Source organism: Trichosurus vulpecula, chromosome 2 (assembly GCF_011100635.1).
Source record: "Trichosurus vulpecula isolate mTriVul1 chromosome 2, mTriVul1.pri, whole genome shotgun sequence".
Taxonomy (NCBI): Eukaryota; Metazoa; Chordata; class Mammalia; order Diprotodontia; family Phalangeridae; genus Trichosurus; species Trichosurus vulpecula.
Genome location: NC_050574.1, coordinates 170,984,161 through 171,001,900, shown reverse-complemented (window position 1 = coordinate 171,001,900; position 17,740 = coordinate 170,984,161). Strand labels below are relative to the sequence as shown.

The following is a 17,740-nucleotide window of genomic DNA, read 5'->3' as shown; positions in this document are numbered from 1 at the left end:
CAAAATGACATTATTTTATTATTCAATCTTTATGGCCCATATTTATGGCTGTGGCACATTTATAAGTATCAGAAGAAATGAAAATCTTGAGTCTTAACACCATAACCAACAATTTTAATACACGAATTTGGGGCAAGGCATTAGAGAGTGAGAGAATAATGAAAACGAACAAGTATTACAACCATCCCCACCCAGTTCCAGAATTAGAATAGAGAGAAATCAGTATAGTGGAAAGAAAATGAATCAGTCAGAACCCTGAGACCATGAGAAATTAGCTCTCTCAGCCTCAGTTTCCTCAATTACAAAATGTTTGCCCTGCATGCTCCATAGGATTGTTGCAAGGAAATCACCTTGCAAACACTGAAATATCACAGAAATGTGTTTTTACTATTATTGATGTTAGCTGACCTCAGAAATGAAAGCAGTTCTGATATTTGGGAATTATAGCAGAAATTGCATTCCTTCTACCGACAATCACAAATGGAGATTTTGACTTCTCATGTAACAATAAACATTTCCTTAGTTATCAGAGATTTTTCTCTATTATAATTAGTGTTTTATTGACCAACTAACAAGAGTAATTTGCTGAAAGTATCATTGTTAAAGAGCCTACAGGAAAACTCCCCCCACACAGTATGTTATTTATTTTTATCTTACTCTACATGTATGGTTAAAGAAAAGGTAAGCAACCTGTGGAAGAAGTGACAGGAGTAATGGAAGCCTTCAACAATACATTACTACCCTAAACCGAGACAATTTTAAGTCAGTAGGTCTTATACTTGAAATCAAGTTTTTTGGGGCACACAGTGTTACAAGTCTCTGTGTTGGTCAGTTTTTTTCAAGGTATATGCTCATTTGAGCTGCATCAACTTCTTCCTTTTCTGTTATTTATTTTAAAATAAATTTTATTTATACATTTTGTTTTTGCATCATCTAAATTTTCCCCTGTATCCATCCTTCCATGATGTTGCTCACATGTTCTTCTTCTCTCTACTCATAGTCACCATTCAAGTTCACTCCATCATCACCTCTGTACTATTGCAACAGCCTCCTAATTGATCTCTCATATTCTAGTCTCCTTTAATCTATCCTTCACAAATCTGACAAGGTGATTTTCCTAAAGGGCAGGCTTTCGTTACCCTACCCAATAATCTCCCTGACCCCTATTGACTCTAGGATCAAATGGCATTTAATCTTTATCTTATGATTTTAAAATTTGTATTTTTGTGTAAGTTTTATAATGTACCCAATTATTAATACACAAATATAATTTATAAATAAGTACAAACAGTATGGGTGCATACTCAACTTTTTTTTTCTGATGAGGTATATGATCCAAAAAGTTTGGAGAAATGTGATTTATTACCTTTAATTCTCCAAAGTGGGGGCTGTGCCGTGACCCCAAGTGGTATGTGATCAACTAGTCTGAGGGTGGGAAGATGACTTCTTCTCATCCTCCCTCTGATAGCCAATCCAGTCTTAGAGCATATCACCAGCACAGCCACACCTACTTCAACTTTCTCCCACTCTGTCTCTCTGTTATGCAACTTTCCCCATTCTGAGCCTGGAGTTGGTTAGTCCCTCTTAGCAATCATTATACGACTATTATTGGGCACCCACAGTAGTAGTTGTACAGATATCACTGGGAAAATTCCTGCTCCTACCTCCAGCATACTCACTCCCTGTTCCCCATGTCATTTCATGGCTTCAGCAGGTATCCCTGGAGAGCAGTGGCTGGTGAGTAAGAGCTCCATCTCTCCCATTCCCCCTTTCCTTTTGAGATGTAACAGAAAAAGTTGCATAGGAATATTAGGCATGGATGAATTGCAGCCTGTATTGAGGACCTCTTTACCTGTCCCCAAACTCACCTCAACAAGCATTTAGCAAGTGATTCATCTGTGTCAGGTACTGTGCTAAATTCTGGGGATACAAAGAAAGGTTAAAACAGACTGAGACTTTAAGGAACTGACAACCCAATGGAGTGAGACAGCATGCAAACCACAATGTACAAACAAGACATATACAGGACAAATAAATTGGGGGTTATCTCAGAGGGAAGGCAATAGCATTAAGAAAGACTTATTGTAGAAGTCAAGATTTTAGCTGTAATTTGAAGGAAGCCCTAGGCTTTCTTGGCATGAGTAACTGCCAGTGAAAATGCAGTCAGAAGGGAGGGGAGGAATAATGGGTAAGAAGACTGGAAAGGTAAGAAGGGGCTAGGTTATAAAAGTCTTTAAAAGCCAAACAAAATTTTATATTTGATCTTGGAGGCAATAGGGAGCCACCGAAGTTTAGAGAATGGTGTGTGTGACATGGAAGATTGCTTTGATCAATTCTTTTGAACTTCCCTATTACTATCAAGGGCACCTCCTTCCTTCCAGTCACACAAGTTCACAACCTCATTCTCTCTCACTCCACTCGTCCAAGAAATTGTCAAATATTGTCATTTCTTCCTTCACAATCTCTCTAACATCATAGGGCCACCACTTTAGTTCAGCTCCTCTCCTGGACTATTGCTATAACCTCTTAATTGGTTTTCCTGTCCCCAGTCTCTCCTCTCTCCACTACATTCTCTACACAACTGCAACAATATTCTTAAATTGCAGGTCTGATTATGGTCATTCATTTTATTTCATCCTTTTAAAATTTCTTTAAGTTTAAGAATATATCTTATCCGTAGTTGTACATGTGAATTTGTAAATAAGTAAAGTAGGGGTTAACACTAAAAATTTAAAAATAATGTACCTTAGTACATGTAAATTTATAAATAAGTAAATTAAAAAATAAACATACGGGGGGATCATACTATTTTTTGTTTTTTTTGCTGATAAGAGTGCAAAACATGAGAAAAATGAGGACCACTGTTCTAAATGACCGAAACAGGGAGAAAATGGAGAAGGAGAGAAGCAGGGAGCAAAGTGAGATATTACTTCTTCCAGGGAGTGACTGTGAGGGCAATGTGAAGGTCAGTGACGGAAAGAGGTTAACTTTAAATACTCATTTCCCACCACCAGGAAGTGGAGTAAAAGTGATGTGATTCCAAAAGTATGATTCAAAGGATACTAGACTCCCTCTCCCCTCCCAATTCCTTCCTTGGGATCTGGAGGTTTTAGAGATGGGCACGTGGAAGATTTCAAGTCTTTAGAAGTATGAATGAACTCATCAGTCTAGTAAAATGTAAGCTCTCCGTAGGCAGAGGCTCTGCTTTTCTTCTTTTTAACTTTAGACAATCACAGTGCTTAACACCTAGTAGTCACTTGAACAAGGGATACTTTTCCTCTCCGGGTCCAATAGTGATTGGGGCACTTGGGGATGGGGGTGGGGCGAAGGTAAACTTCACCTCTTTCACCTTATTCCCAGAGGGCGCCCCCGATCCTAGACCACGAGGACAGAAGACTCCAGGGCTCGGGGACAAGCTGAATTTTCTGCAAGGGGACCGGCTAAGGAAACTCTGTCCCGCCCACTGAAGAGAGGCGTCCTCCGATTGGCTTCCGAAGCAAACGAAGCCCTCCACCACCATCCACTCCTTCCTGGATTGGTTCTTCTATTAACCGCAGAGCCCAGAAAAAAAGAGGCCTTTGGTCATTGGGCTCCTGAATGACTTTTCATTTGGCTTTTCCGCTGATCGAAATTAGGCACCTCAGGAACTTCGCTATGACTATTAGATCCGGGTCTATCTGTCTGGCCCAGCAGTACCCATCTCAAGGCCCTGCTTGGGGTTTACACAGTTCAGCCAATCACATAACGCCTATCCCCGGTTGCCAGGCAGAGTATGCTAATGAGCCCCCGCCCGGTCTGCAGCTCCCACTCTGCGGCGGGAAGAACCACCTGGAGGCGGCGGGGGGGTTTGATTTCCATCACCCCTGGGGAGAACGGATCGGGGACCCACCGGCTAGTTGGCTCCCCTCACCCCACATCGTGTAAGTACCCAGGGGACCAAGGGAACAGGCTAACTCGGGGCTCAGAGCACCCTGTGGACAGGGAGGGTGTTTAGCCTCTGCTTAGTCCCACCCAAAATGGCGCCGAGCTCGTTCCGCGTCTCACAGCCCGGCCGGGGCCAACCGACCGCGGACCCGGGTGGGGGGGGGATTAATAGTGGGGGGGAGAAATCCCGGCGGCACCGCCCGATGGTACAGTCCAGCCGGGGCTGGGACGAGGCACCTCACTCGGGGTGGGGGGTCAAACCAACTGCACCTTCTAGGGGGAAAAGGGGTAGGAGCCCCGAAGGATCTCAGCCCCGGGGCGCCGCTCAGCTTGGGCCTGCGGCGCCCCTTCGCCTGTCGCTCTGCTGAATCACACCCTTCCTTTCGGCGACCACCGAGTCCCCGGCTCGTTCCCCCAGCCGCGCGCACCTCTCCTCCCCCTGCCCCACATTGGTTGGGCCGGGACGGCGGTTGAGCGCCCGGCCCCGACTGAGCTGTGGCGGTTGGGCTGGTGTGCGGTTGGGGTGCTGCCGGCGGCGGCTCGGGCCGCTCCGCTCCGCTCGCCCTCAGTGTGGCGAGGCCTCGGGGGGCCGGGGGCGGCTTGGGGGGCGGGAGGCGCAGCTACCCCGCCCGCCCGCCATGGCGGGGCCGGGAGGGCTTCGCTCGGCAGGCAGTCAGGTGGAGGCGGCTGCGGCGGCTCCCCCATTTTGGCCCTTGTGACGGAGGCCCTGGCCTCGGCTGCGGCCTCACGTCCGCCGCTTGCTGCCATGCCCTAACGGTCTGGCTTCCCGAGGGTGGTGGCCGTTGCCCTGCCGGAGGTTAGGATAGTCCTTAGCGTTGTAGGTGGCGGCTGTGTTGGAGGAGTGGGGGGAGGGAGGCTGGAGGGGGTGGGTGGGGTTTAGGCGGTGTGTGGCGTGGGGTGCAACGCGGGCGTGGGAGGATGGTGTTTGCAGGAGCCAAGTTTCTTTTGGGTTTGAAATTCCCTGCAGTGCAAAGTGCAAAGCCGGGAGCAAGCGGCCCTCAAATGCTGTATATCATTGGTGAATTATTGCTCGTGCAGAGGATGGGTTCTCCCATTCAGCAAAGTGTATGCTATCTAGTCAGAGGTGGCAGTGCATTAAACATCCCCCGGTCCATTGCCTCGTACCACGCATTGGACAAAGCAAATTGAATCGATGCGGGTCTTGAAACATTTAGATCGCTGGTGTGTAGTGGAATGACTGTGGGGTTTGGGGGCTGCTTGCATTTTTAATTTTGTGGATATCACGTGTACCAGTATGTCTATTTTAACCCTGAAATTTTAGTGTGTCTTATTGATCTTCATAGTTTATTAAATGTCATACTTATCTTACATTTTGGAAGAGCCATATCCTGTAATCCCATTAAGTGCTACTTCCCAGTCACCTCAGTTCGACATGATCTCTTCTTCTCCTGGTCTCCTGTGGTACTCATTTTACATTTAATTTTATATTGTCTTATGACATCTTTTCTACTTTTGTCTTGAACTGTTATTTAAATCTTTTCACATGTTTATGTCTTGTCTGTCTAATGAGCTATTTAGACCCACAGTTATAAGCTGGTTGGGTTTTGTATTTCCTAGGGCACTTACCCACTTGACTACTTTGCTAGTAGTAGGTTTTCAATGAGATGATTTAATATTGATACTGTAAAGCTCCATGAATTTTAAGGATGCTGTTTAAACGTTATCTTGTCCACAATGCTTTCTGTTCCTTAAGGTGTTAATAAATGTCGAAATGAACAAAATCTTTGATAAAGTGTTTGTTTTATAACTCTTAACATTCCCTGGCTTTGTGACCTTGGACTTAACACTTAACACTTCCAAGCTTAATATTTCAGCTGTCAGATGAGAATAATAACGCTTACCTTTTACATAAAAATAGCATTTTAAGGCAAAGCATTTTGCAAATATTATCTAAGTTTATCCTTACAACAATTCTGGGAAGTAGGTGCTATTATCCCCATTTTAAGTAAACTGAAGTGGACAGATGAACTTGAATAAGGGTCATAAAGGTAAATGAGGCCAAATTTGAACTAAACTCTTAGGTATACCGAATCCAGTTAGCCTACCATCCACCGGAGTACCCAGCTGCAAGCAAAATACTTTGTAAACTTTAGCGTGCTATATGCCTATAGATAGAGATCTAAAAGTTAGTGTTTTTAAAAAAATTTAATCTTTTTTATTTTACTACTATCCTAGCCTGATATACTCCAGAGGCTTTATTCACTTTTCATTTAGATCTGCCTGGTTATAGAGTGCTTAATTATTTATTTAACATTTATTAAGGCAGTGAAAGGTACCTGGGAGTTTATTAAGTATTATGCCACTATTATGGAATATGTTACATATAGTTCCTAATTTTAAATAAATGTTACCCACTTTTTAAAAAAGAGACCAAACAGATCTATAGCATTAGTCAAGGATTTGTAGTTCTTAATTGACTGACACTATCTCAGCCTCCAACTTATTTGCTACTTAATTTGCCTGGTGTGTTGTTTGTACAATGTCAACTATATACAACATTGATTTGTAAAACCTAGAGATATTTCTGATTATTTCTAGGGATGTCAAGAAAATCTTAAAATTTTATTAAAGCACAATGAGCTTTACTATTTTAATTCAGTTTAATAAAGTCGCTGTTAGTGGGAATGAAGCAAAAAGAAATTTTGGGTAGTATGTGAATTAACTGGATTAAAAACTTTTTTCCTTCTCCCAAGGAGTTTATAATTTAATCAAAGGTGACTAAAGTACATTAAAGACCTTTTATTATCTGATTGCAGCCTACCTGTTCAAGCCAATTTTGCATTGTTATTTGCATTTTAGCCAGAAGGACTTACTAGCTATTTCCTGATCATGATCCTACATTCTCCTGCCTTTTATGTTTTCTGTATGTCATCTGACTCTTCAGATTTTTCTGTTCCTTTAAGGGCCAGGCTTAGATGCCACCTTCATCATGAAATCTACCTCTTTTCAACCCTCAGTTGAAAGTGAGCTTGCCATATGCAAATAGCACTTAAAAAAAAGTAGTCTGGACCTTTATTCTTTTTCACATTTTAATTGTCCCATGCTATTTGTATGTGCTTTATTTGTATTTGATTGTAAGCAGTGCCAGGGCAGGAACTGAGTCATTTTTATCATTGTAACCAGTGTCTTTTTAAAGGCATTTAAGAAATGTTGAATTAAAACCTGTCACTATTGTAATTGTGATGTTTGAATTGTGCTAGTCATTAAAAAGATGGGATCCGGTTTATAAGTTTGGCCTATTCCAACTAAAATAAACAATATTCCTGGCTGCCCCAGTGAAGACACCTATTGTGCATCTGTTAGCTGTTCTTGGGGACCTTATTGATGCTGATGGAAACTTCCCCTAGGGGGATAGTATAGTTGTCTGGTGAATGAGTGAGTATCTGGTCTCATCTAGAAACAGTTTGGTTTCAAAAAGATTTGGTTTACAAATATCAAACATTTAATAGGACTTGGTATTAATGGTACCAACTCAATTTTCCCCTTTTCCAATTTCTCTTAAATTTTATTTTTTACTTTTTAAAATTTCTATTAAGGGTATCACCATTCTCACAAAATCACAAAATTTTGAGTTGGAAGGGACCTCAGAGATTATCTAGTCCAATCCATATCTGAACAGAAATTTTTCTACCTTATAGCTGAAATGGTACCATCCAATCCAACCAATATCTAGTCTGTTGTCAAGTCCTGCTGATTCTACCTTTGCAACATTTACACTTCTCTCCTGACACTGTCACCATCCTCATTGCCTCATTCCTGAACTATATCAATAACCTTCTGGTTGGCCTCCTTGATTCAAGTCTTTGCCCACTTCAGTACATCTTCCACTAAGCTTATCAAAGTGATCTTCCTAAAGTGCAGATCAGACCATGTTATTCCCTTCATATTCAATCTCTAGTGTTTCCCTGTTACCTCTAGGATCAAATATAAAATCCTCTGTTTGGCTTTTAAAGCCTTTCATAACCTGGCTCCTCCTTAACTATTCAGTCATATTATATCTTACTCTTTACAGGACATTCCATTTATACCAACTGCATATTTGCTTCCTGTCCCTCAGGCCTGGAATTCTCATCTCTGATTCCTGGCTTCTCTGGCTTACTTTTAAGCCTCATCTGAAATCCCTTTTTCTGCAAGAAGCCTTTTTTGGTCCTTAATTTCAGAGATAATTTTTTTCCATTTGTCTTTTATAGATCTTGTTTGTACATATTTGCATGTTGTCTCCTCCTAGATTGTCAGATCCTTGGGGGGCAGGGGCTATTTTTGCCTTTCTTTGTCTCTTCAGTACTCAACCCCATGCTTGGCACATAGTTGGCACTTAATAAATGCTTGTTGAGTTTACGTATTGACGAGTCTTTGCTTGAAGACCTATTTGAGGAGCACCCACTGCCTAAATTTTCTTTGTTATACTTTCTACCCCACTGCTCTGGGTTATGTCCTCTTTTGTTATGCAGTTGTTTATGGTTGTGTCCAACTCTTGGTAAAGATACTGGAGTGGTTTGCCATTTCCTTCTCCACCTCATTTGCAGATGAAGAAATTGAGGCAAAGAGGATTAAATGATTTGCCCAGGATCACACAGTGAGGTCAAATTGGAACTCAGGTCCTCCTGATTCCAGGCCTGACCCTCCATCCACCATACCACCTAGCTGCCCTATGTCCTCTAGAGCCAAGCAAAACAAGTCTTATCCCTCTTTCAAACTGCTTAAATATTTGAAAGACAACCATTCAGCCCTCTTACGGTCTTTTTATTTTTTCCAGCCTAAACATTGCCGGTTCTTAGTCATCATTGATGCTTTCCATTCAGACTTACCATCATTATATACAGTTAATCACCAGGTTATGGTAGGTAGAATTTTCCTTAGTGTCTCTTCTGTTTTTTACATTTAAACTGGTAGGACCTATTTTCCAGTAGCCACCTATCCCAATTTGGTGTTCTGGTCTCCAGGCCCTTCCTTTCCCTTCTATCTAGCATACACAACAATGTTACCAGCTTAATTTTCTTAAAGTTACGTGTCACATCACTTACCTGCTTAACATTCACCATTTTTTACAAGACTATTCCTTATTCTGATAGCCATTTGACACTATTCTACCCGTGCAGTCTGATCACCTATTTCCATAAGGTAACCCTTTTTTCTAGTGAAACCAATTTTCCCTGAAAATACCTTTTCCCTTCTTAGTGGCTTTGCTTATATTATTCTTTCACCTAGAATAGTCATCTTGTTACTCCCCCATTCCTTCTCTCCATTTTTATTAAAGCCCCTGCTTTTCCTTTGAATCTTCCTGGGCTGCCCTCCTTATAAATATCAATTTGGAACTTGTCTGTGCCATTATATGACACTTATATACTGTCTTGCATTATTAGTAATATTATTATTCTTAGTGTACATATTTTATCTTCTTGGCTGACAGGCAAGAATTAATGTTTTATTGCTTTGGATCTCCATTTTCCCCAACAGAATCTTGCATACAATGGACACATATTCAGTAGTTTCCTTGAGTAGTAATGAGGGCCTAAACACTAGATGGGTGGCAATGGCGATAGAAAGAAAGAATTTATGGAAAATTTTTTTTTCCTAAAATGGATTTAATAGTACTTGCCGACTGACTCGATTTGGGAGGTGAGGGAGAGGAAAGAGTCAAAGATAACCTTGAAATATACATAATACATGTGTGCTTTATATACATGTATATATATACACACATATTTTACACACACACATGCTAATGTATATACTGGTGCTATTCATAGGACAGTGTTTGATAAATTGTTACAGTGCTTCCTTATGTAACAGATAAATTATCCAAAGCACTTTGAACTGTTTGAAGAAGGTTAAAAACAATTTAACATGAACAAATAGCAATTACCTAGAAAAAAATACTCAAAGGTAGTAACATTTGCTCACTGACAAAAGATATCTGAATAACTGTCCGTGTTCTAATTCATGTTTATTACACTAGGTAGGAAATAACTGCTCAGTTTTAAAAGTAGCACATTACTATTTACAAAGTCCTTTTCTCATAACACCTTTTGAAAGTAGGTAGTGAAAGTATTATCCTCTTTCTCCAGGAGAAAAGTGAGGCCCATAGAGGTAAAGTGACTCCTAGAGTAAGAAGCATTTTAATATGGAAAAAGTGGTATGGTAGAATGGTATGGCAAGGAAAATTGATAAAAGTTTATGAGCATTTGAGTTGGCACTAGAAGACCTAGATTCATGTCCCTGCTTCCGCATTAGCCATGTAACACCAGGATTTTATCTATGAATGTTTAATGATTCCAAAAAAACTGTTTTCCTAATTGTTTAGATAGTTAAGCATTGTTGATAAAATTCCAATAACTATATTGTATTATTAGTATACAAAGTTTCTAGTACTTTCTGAATAAGGAATTTTTTACTTTTCAGTAGGAAATGAGGAATTTTAGGGTTTAGATTGTAAAAGATTATAAATGAGGGATAAATTTAAGATACACCACCTTAATCATTACATGACATTTTTATGTTTGCTTTACACATTTTTTAGAGGAATCATTTCATTTCTCATGGTATATACAGTACTATTGGCATTAAAAAGAAAGGCTTTTGCTTTAAGAAGTTTGCTGATCACATACACACTTGGACAGGCTCTATGATTTGCATCTATATGCAAATCATAGTGTGGACAATAGCCATTCTTCAGCCATTTGGCTTTTCTTGTGTGGATGGTTAGGCCAAACCCTTTGGAATAGTTTTGGATCTCATCCCAGAGGCTTTACAGTGTTTCTGGGTTTGATGCAGTCATCACAGTGTCATTTACAAACAAGGGCATCTGGAGGATTGTAGAGGCAACAATTTCTCTTTGTCTTGGACTCTGTACTGGATTTCTTCCTTGACAATGAGGAACTCAACTCACCTTTATTCAGCATATGACTATGACTCATTGAACTCTTTAGTCACTGAAGAACCGAAAGTGAGAGAACAGTGGAGAGCTACATTGGGGGCATAGACAGGCTGTAACACAAAAAAGGAATTATGAAGAAAAATCCCAGAACAAAAGATTCAGTCAAGAAATGTATGAGGGGAAAAAGATGGGCTGTGTTTATGTGATGAGAGGGATAATTGATGGACAGCCTATATGCTCTACTGGGACAAGGAAACTCTTTTAGCCCATTTGATTGACTTCCCTGTAGCAAAATTTATGGTAGAAAATGGACAAGAATCACACAGAATGAACAATCATGGATGAGTTGGGATTTTGCATCCTTGAAGGGAATATGTTGATAATATAGTTCCATTTCAATATTTTAAATATAAGTTACACAAATATATATAGCTATCATTAGAACAACAGAGTGTCGATATTAGATTATTTTATCTGTATTTAGTAGATATAAAGTATTCCAATATATTTCTTAAAGATCCTCCTTGGAATCAGTCCGTGTAATCCTACTTCCTGGTATTTTATTCCTCTTATTGTGAATGCGTTTACTATAACCATCTTGTTGTGATTTGTGGCTGTCTGAGATTCATTGGGTTTCATTAACCAATGGCCAGGGCTTAGTTTACATCCTCTTGGAGATGTATGTGTTTCTTTCCTTCTACCCCCATGGTTGTAAACAAAGAAACTTTGCTTAACTGAAAGCCACTATTTGTTTGAGGAATATACCACTATACATGACTTTTGGTTTTCCCTTTTTAAAAAATCATTTGGTAATGAATGTCTACAGCAGGGGTGTGAAACCTGCGGCCTTTTGACTGAGTCCAAGTTTTATAGAGCAAATCCTTTTATTAAGGGGATTTGTTCTGTGAAGTTTGGATTCAGTCAAAGAGCTGCACTTGAGCACTTAGAGGGCCACATGTGGCTTTAAGGTTACAGGTTCCCCACCTTGGGCCCACAGTGTTCAGTATATAAAATGGAATTTAGAGCTTTGATCATACCTTTTTAAAAAGGTGTTGAGAGCTGCCCTTTTTTGTTGCTATAGTACTTGGCTTTTCAACTAAATTTACAAGTAAGTTCAGGTTGCTAGAAATGGGTACTTGTCTAATTAGGCAGTTGCCACATAGATATAGCAGAGTTTTCTAAACCAAAAATTGATCCCACCATTCTGCCTCCTCCATATTAGGAAAATGCCAATTAAATGTAAAAAATTTCATAATTAAAACATTTTTTTTTTACCTTAAGGGAAGGGATAGGAGGAAAATAATAGAGATTAAGTGAACTTGCACATACATTCACCATCAATTTACCCTTTAATATCATGTTTCAAACCATTTGAACAAAAGTGGGAAGATTTTCAGGAGTCTAGAGGAATCGACACAGGTGTTCAGCATTGCTTCCTTTTATATCAGAATGAGTGTTAAATTGTGAAAATTATTCTCCAGAATTATTCTTCTCTTTTAAGAGGATCTTGACTGTCATAAAAGTTCAAAACATAACTTCTACTTGTTGGGGAAACAGTTCACTAATTGAAATTATGTCACTTAAATTCTCATAGCAGCAGGTTGTACAACTTGAATTTATATGACTCATAGATACAAGTTTTAACACTAAACTACATTCACATAGCACCTTAAAGCTTTTATAGAGGTCACAGCATCATGATGCCTCTTAAATGTGAGTTGTTGCATTTTTATTTTGATACTTTAATGTTTATAAAATATTTTCCTCAACAGCCCTGAGAGCTATGTAGTACATATGTTATTTTCATCCTTATTTTATGGGTGTGAAAAATGAGGGTCAGAACTACTTTGAAACAAGTTCTATGAGGCTTTGGAGCCCAAATGGCTGTAACAATGTTACTTGCAGCTACTGTGGCTGTATAAGACCAACAAGACCAACAACACCAGTACACAGGAGGGCTGCTAGCACAGGTTCTTTGTTCTACTTTTCTAAGGAAAGCAAATTTAAGGGGTTTATAGTCTCACTTTAATTAAACATACATATATTGTTCACTTAGTTCAGGGGAAAAAGTCAGCACCCTGAATGAACTTCAGAGCAAATACAAACAGAAATTACAAACAGAGAAAATATAAACAGAGCAATTGACACAAGTCAACAGACAGGCTTCTAGCTGTCTGACCAAAACTATACATGCATAGTTACCAGAGAGAAGGATCAAATCTGGGTTTTCAAAGCCAGGGGGAGGGGGTGCTCCTTAACGGCTACCCAGAATCTCCACACCAACAGCCTTCCAAAGAACAAGAAAAATGCTAACCTCAGAGTATATATATACTTCTTCAGGGTCAGAGGGCATCACAATCATGTGACTCAAACCCATGTGACCTAAGCCTTCTCATGACTTAAGCGGGTCAATAAAGACTCCCCATTCAATCAAAGACTCTTGATTGAAACAAAGGCAAGATTCAAAGGCAGTTGATTGCCTTAGTGTTGAGAAGCACTCCAAAAGAAAAACCAGCAAAAAGTCCCTTCCTGCTTGCCATTACAATGGTCATTGAAAGACATTTAGACATTGTGATTAATTAGCTCTGGCACGGAAGGGATCCAGTCTTAATCTAATGTAGTAGGGGTTTACTAAATGTTTGTTGAATTGAGTTATATGGCCACAGATTGAACTCTTAATGCCTGTCAACTTTCTAATATTTCCCTAGGAAATTTTTCCTTCTTGTGTGTCCTTGACAAGCTATAAGGTATTCATTCATTGCACCATTGATGAAGCTTTTTTTTCTGGCACTGGCTCAAGTTTGGGGCTACTTTGCATGCTTGAGCCATATCTTAGCATCTCTTTTAAAAGGAAACTCATCAGAACCAGGAGAACGTTGTGCACAGTAACAGCAACATTGCATGATGACTAACTTTGCTAGAATTGTTTCTTCTCAGTAATGCAATGATCTAAGACAACTCCAAAAGACTCATGATGGAAAAGGCTTTCCACATCCAGAAAAAGAACTACGGAGTCTGAATGCAGATTGAAGCATGCGATTTGCTCTCTCTATTTTTCTTTTTGTTTCTTCTTTCTTGTGGTTCCTTTTGTTGGTTCTAATTCTTCTTTACAACATGACTAATGTGAAAATGTTTAATATGAACATATATATATATATATATATATATATATATATATATATATATAGCGTGTATATATATATATATATATATAGCGTGTATCAGGTTGCATGCTGTCTTGGGGAGAGAGGAGGGGAGGGAGGGGAAGAAAACTTAGAACTCAAAATCTTATGGAAGTGAATATTGAAAACTAAAAATAGGGGGCGGAGCCAAGATGGCAGCTGGAAAGCAGGGATTATGTGAGCTCTCCCCCAGGTCTCTCCAAAAACCTATAAAAAATGGTTCTGAACAAATTCTAGAGCTGAACAACCCACAGAATAGCGGAAGGAAGCAGGGGTCCAGCCCAGGACAGCCTGGATGGTTACGGGGTAAGGTCTATCCCATGGAGCTGGGAGCAGAGCACAGCACAGCCCAGCATGGGCTGCACCCGGACCAGCCAGACCAGGAGCCAGGCAAAACAGGCCCTAGCACCCTGAATCAGTGATTTGTGGCAGTTACCAGACTTCTCAATCCACAACCAAAGACAACAGAGAAAGTTAGTGGGAAAAACTGCTGGGACACAGTGAAAGGAGTTCGAGGTTCGGCCACCACCCCAGGGGCAGTGGAGGTGGTGCAGCTACAGAACTACAGCTGCAGTTGCTTCCAGCCCCAGGCTCACCTGGTGGGAAGAAGTATGTGGCGGATCAGAGCAGGAGTACAGAGCCTGCTTAAGATGTGAGTTGAGGTCCAGATTGGTGGTTCTTGGGGGAGGAGGAGCACTGGTGTGGCAGAGCTTTCTGTGTACAAATAGCTCTGAAGACAACAGCACACCCCCTCAAGATTGGGACAAAGTACTCTCTACAAGCTGTCATACCCCAATGAAAAACTCAACGGTCAAGTAGTTGGCTGGAAACATGGCCAGGCAGCGAAAATGGACTCAGATTTAGACTCAGACTTTGGAATCTTTCTTTGGTGACAAAGAAGACCAAAACATACAGCCAGAAGAAGTCAACAAAGTCAAAGAGCCTACATCAAAAGCCTCCAAGAAAAACATGAACCGGTCTTAGGCCATGCAAGAGCTCAAAAAGGACTTGGAAAAGCAAGTTAGAGAAGTAGAGGAAAAATTGGGAAGAGAAATGAGAATGATGCAAGCAAACCATGAAAAACAAGTCAATGACTTGCTAAAGGAGAACCCCTCCACAAAAATGAAGAAAATAACACCTTAAAAATAGACTAACTGAAATGGCAAAAGAGCTCCAAAAAGCCAATGAGGAGAAGGAAGCCTTGAAAGGCAGAATTACCCAAATGGAAAAGGAGGTCCAAAAGACCATTGAAGAAAATATTCCCTTAAAAATTGACTAGAGCAAGTGGAAGCTAGTGATTTTATGAGAAATCAAGATATTATAAAACAGAACCAAAGGAATGAAAAATTGGAAGACAATGTGAACTATCTCATTGGAAAAACCACTGAGTTGGAAAATAGATCCAGTAGAGAGAATTTAAAAATTATTGGACTACCTGAAAGCCATGATCAAAAGAAGAGCCTAGATAGCATCTTTCAAGAAATTATCAAAGAGAACTGCCCTGATATTCTAGAGCCAGAGGGTAAAATAGAAATTGAAAGAATCCACTGATCATCTCCTCAAAAAGATCCCCAAAAGAAGACTCCTAGGAATATTGTCACCAAATTCCAGAGCTCCCAGATCAAGGAGAAAATACTGCAAGCAGCCAGAAAGAAACAACTTGAATATTGTGGAAACATAATCAGAATAATACAAAATCTAGCAGCACAAGAAAGAAATCACAAGGGACTCATTAAAGTTGAACTGTTTTGTTTACATTCCTACATGGAAAGATGATGTGTATGATTCATATGACCTCAGTATTAGGATAGCTGAAGGGAATATGCATATGTATATATATATATATAATATGTATATGTATATGTGTGTGTATGTATGTATATATGTATGTGTGTGTGTGTGTGTGTGTGTGTGTATATATATATATACATATATATATATATATATATATAGACAGGGCTCAGGGTGAGTTGAATATGAAGGGATGATACCTAAAAAAAAATCAAATTAAGGGATGAGAGAGGAATATATTGAGAGAGGTAGAAAGGGAGAGATAGAATGGAATAAATTATCTCGCATAAAAGTGGCAAGAAAAAGCAGTTCTTTTGGGAGGGAAGAGGGGGCAGGTGAGGGGGAATGAGTGAATCTTGTTTTCATTGGATTTGACCTGAAGAAGGAATAACATACACACTCAATTGGGTACCTTACCCCACAGGAAAGAAGGAGGAAGGAGATAATAAAGGGGGGACAATAGAAGGGATGGCAGATAGGGGGAGGAGGTAATCAAAAGCAAAGACTTTTGAAATGGGACAGGGTCAAGGGAGAAAATTCAATAAAGGGGGGTAGGATAGGAAGGAGCAAAATATAGTTAGTCTTTCACAACATGAGTATTGTGGAAGGGTTTTGCATAATGATACCCATGTGGACTATGTTGAATTGCTTGCCTTCTTAGGGAGGGTGGGTGGGGAGGGAAGAGGAGAGAGAATTTGGAACTTTTGGAAGTTGTTGGAAGCTTTAAAAGCAGATGTTCAAAAAAAAAAAGTTTTTGCATGCAACTAGGAAGTAAGAAATATAGGGAATGGGGCATAAAAATCTATCTTGCCCTATAAGAAAGTAAGGGAAAAAGGGATGAGGGGGAGTGGGGTGACAAAAGGGAGGGTTGACTGGGGAATGGGGCAACCAGAATATATGCCATCTTGGAGTGGCGGGGAGGGTAGAAATGGGGAGAAAATTTGTAATTCAAACTGTTGTGAAAATCAATGCTGAAAACTAAAAATATTAAATAAATAAATAATGAAAACTAAAAATAAATTAATTTTAAAAAATAAAAGGGAGCTCATGAGGACTCTGAGCTCAGAGAGAAGAGAAAGGATACATAAGGGAACAAACTTCCCTGAGGAGAGGCACTGCAATCATGTACCATTCCCCCCCCCCCCCCCCCCGGGCCACTCCCCACATTTGTCTCAGGAAAGGTGGCAGTGGTTCAATCATAGAAGAATTCCTTGTCCAACAAAGGCCCAGGCTTAGACTGGAAGCTGGGGGAGACAGAATCAAAATGTCCAGGCCATGAGAAGGAAAGAACCTGGATATTACACTTCCTTCAATGTTACTTGAATCATACGAACTGCCTAGGTCTAGGTAAGAAGCATCGACTCCTGGCAATACTGAGTTCTTTCTCTTTTATGGACTTCAGCCAGGATAACACTGAAATTCTAGAGGACTGTATAGGTCCCTGTACTGGAAAGAGAAGAAACATAAGCCCTCTTCCCCTTTTACCATCCCCATTTACCTCAGAGGGCAACATGATCCTTCCTGTCCCTCAGACTCCCAACTTAGGAGTCATCCTGGATTCCTCACTATCTTTAACTCCCCTACATCCAATCTGTTTCCAAGACCTGTTGATTTCACTTTTGTAACATCTCATGGGTTCTCTCCTCCTTTCTGACACTGCCACCACTCTGGTGTAGGCCCTCATCACCTTATGCCTAGATTATTGCAATAGCCTGCTGTTGGGTCCACCTGCTTCAAGTCCCTCCCCACTCCAATGTGTCCTCCAGATCCTCCAGTCACTAAAGTGATTTTCCTGAAATGCAAATCTACCTCCCTACTCAGTAAACTCCAGTGGCTTCCTATTGCCTTTGGGTTCAAATACAAAATACTCCTTTTGGCATTCAAAGCCTTTCATAAACTAACCCTCCCTCCTACCTTTCCAGTC

The 17,740-nt window shown here is 40.3% G+C and overlaps 1 protein-coding gene across 2 annotated transcripts in view; it reads left to right on the top strand.

The window, feature by feature from the left end:
* The first annotated feature begins 3,871 nt into the window (after positions 1-3,871).
* PRDM10 (PR/SET domain 10) overlaps positions 3,872-17,740 on the top strand; it is a 159,288-nt gene continuing 145,419 nt past the window's right edge. For both annotated transcript variants that reach the window (XM_036745030.1, XM_036745029.1), the window contains exon 1: positions 3,872-3,920. The gene's annotated coding sequence lies outside the window, so the exon portion shown is untranslated. The remainder of the gene's footprint in view (positions 3,921-17,740) is intronic.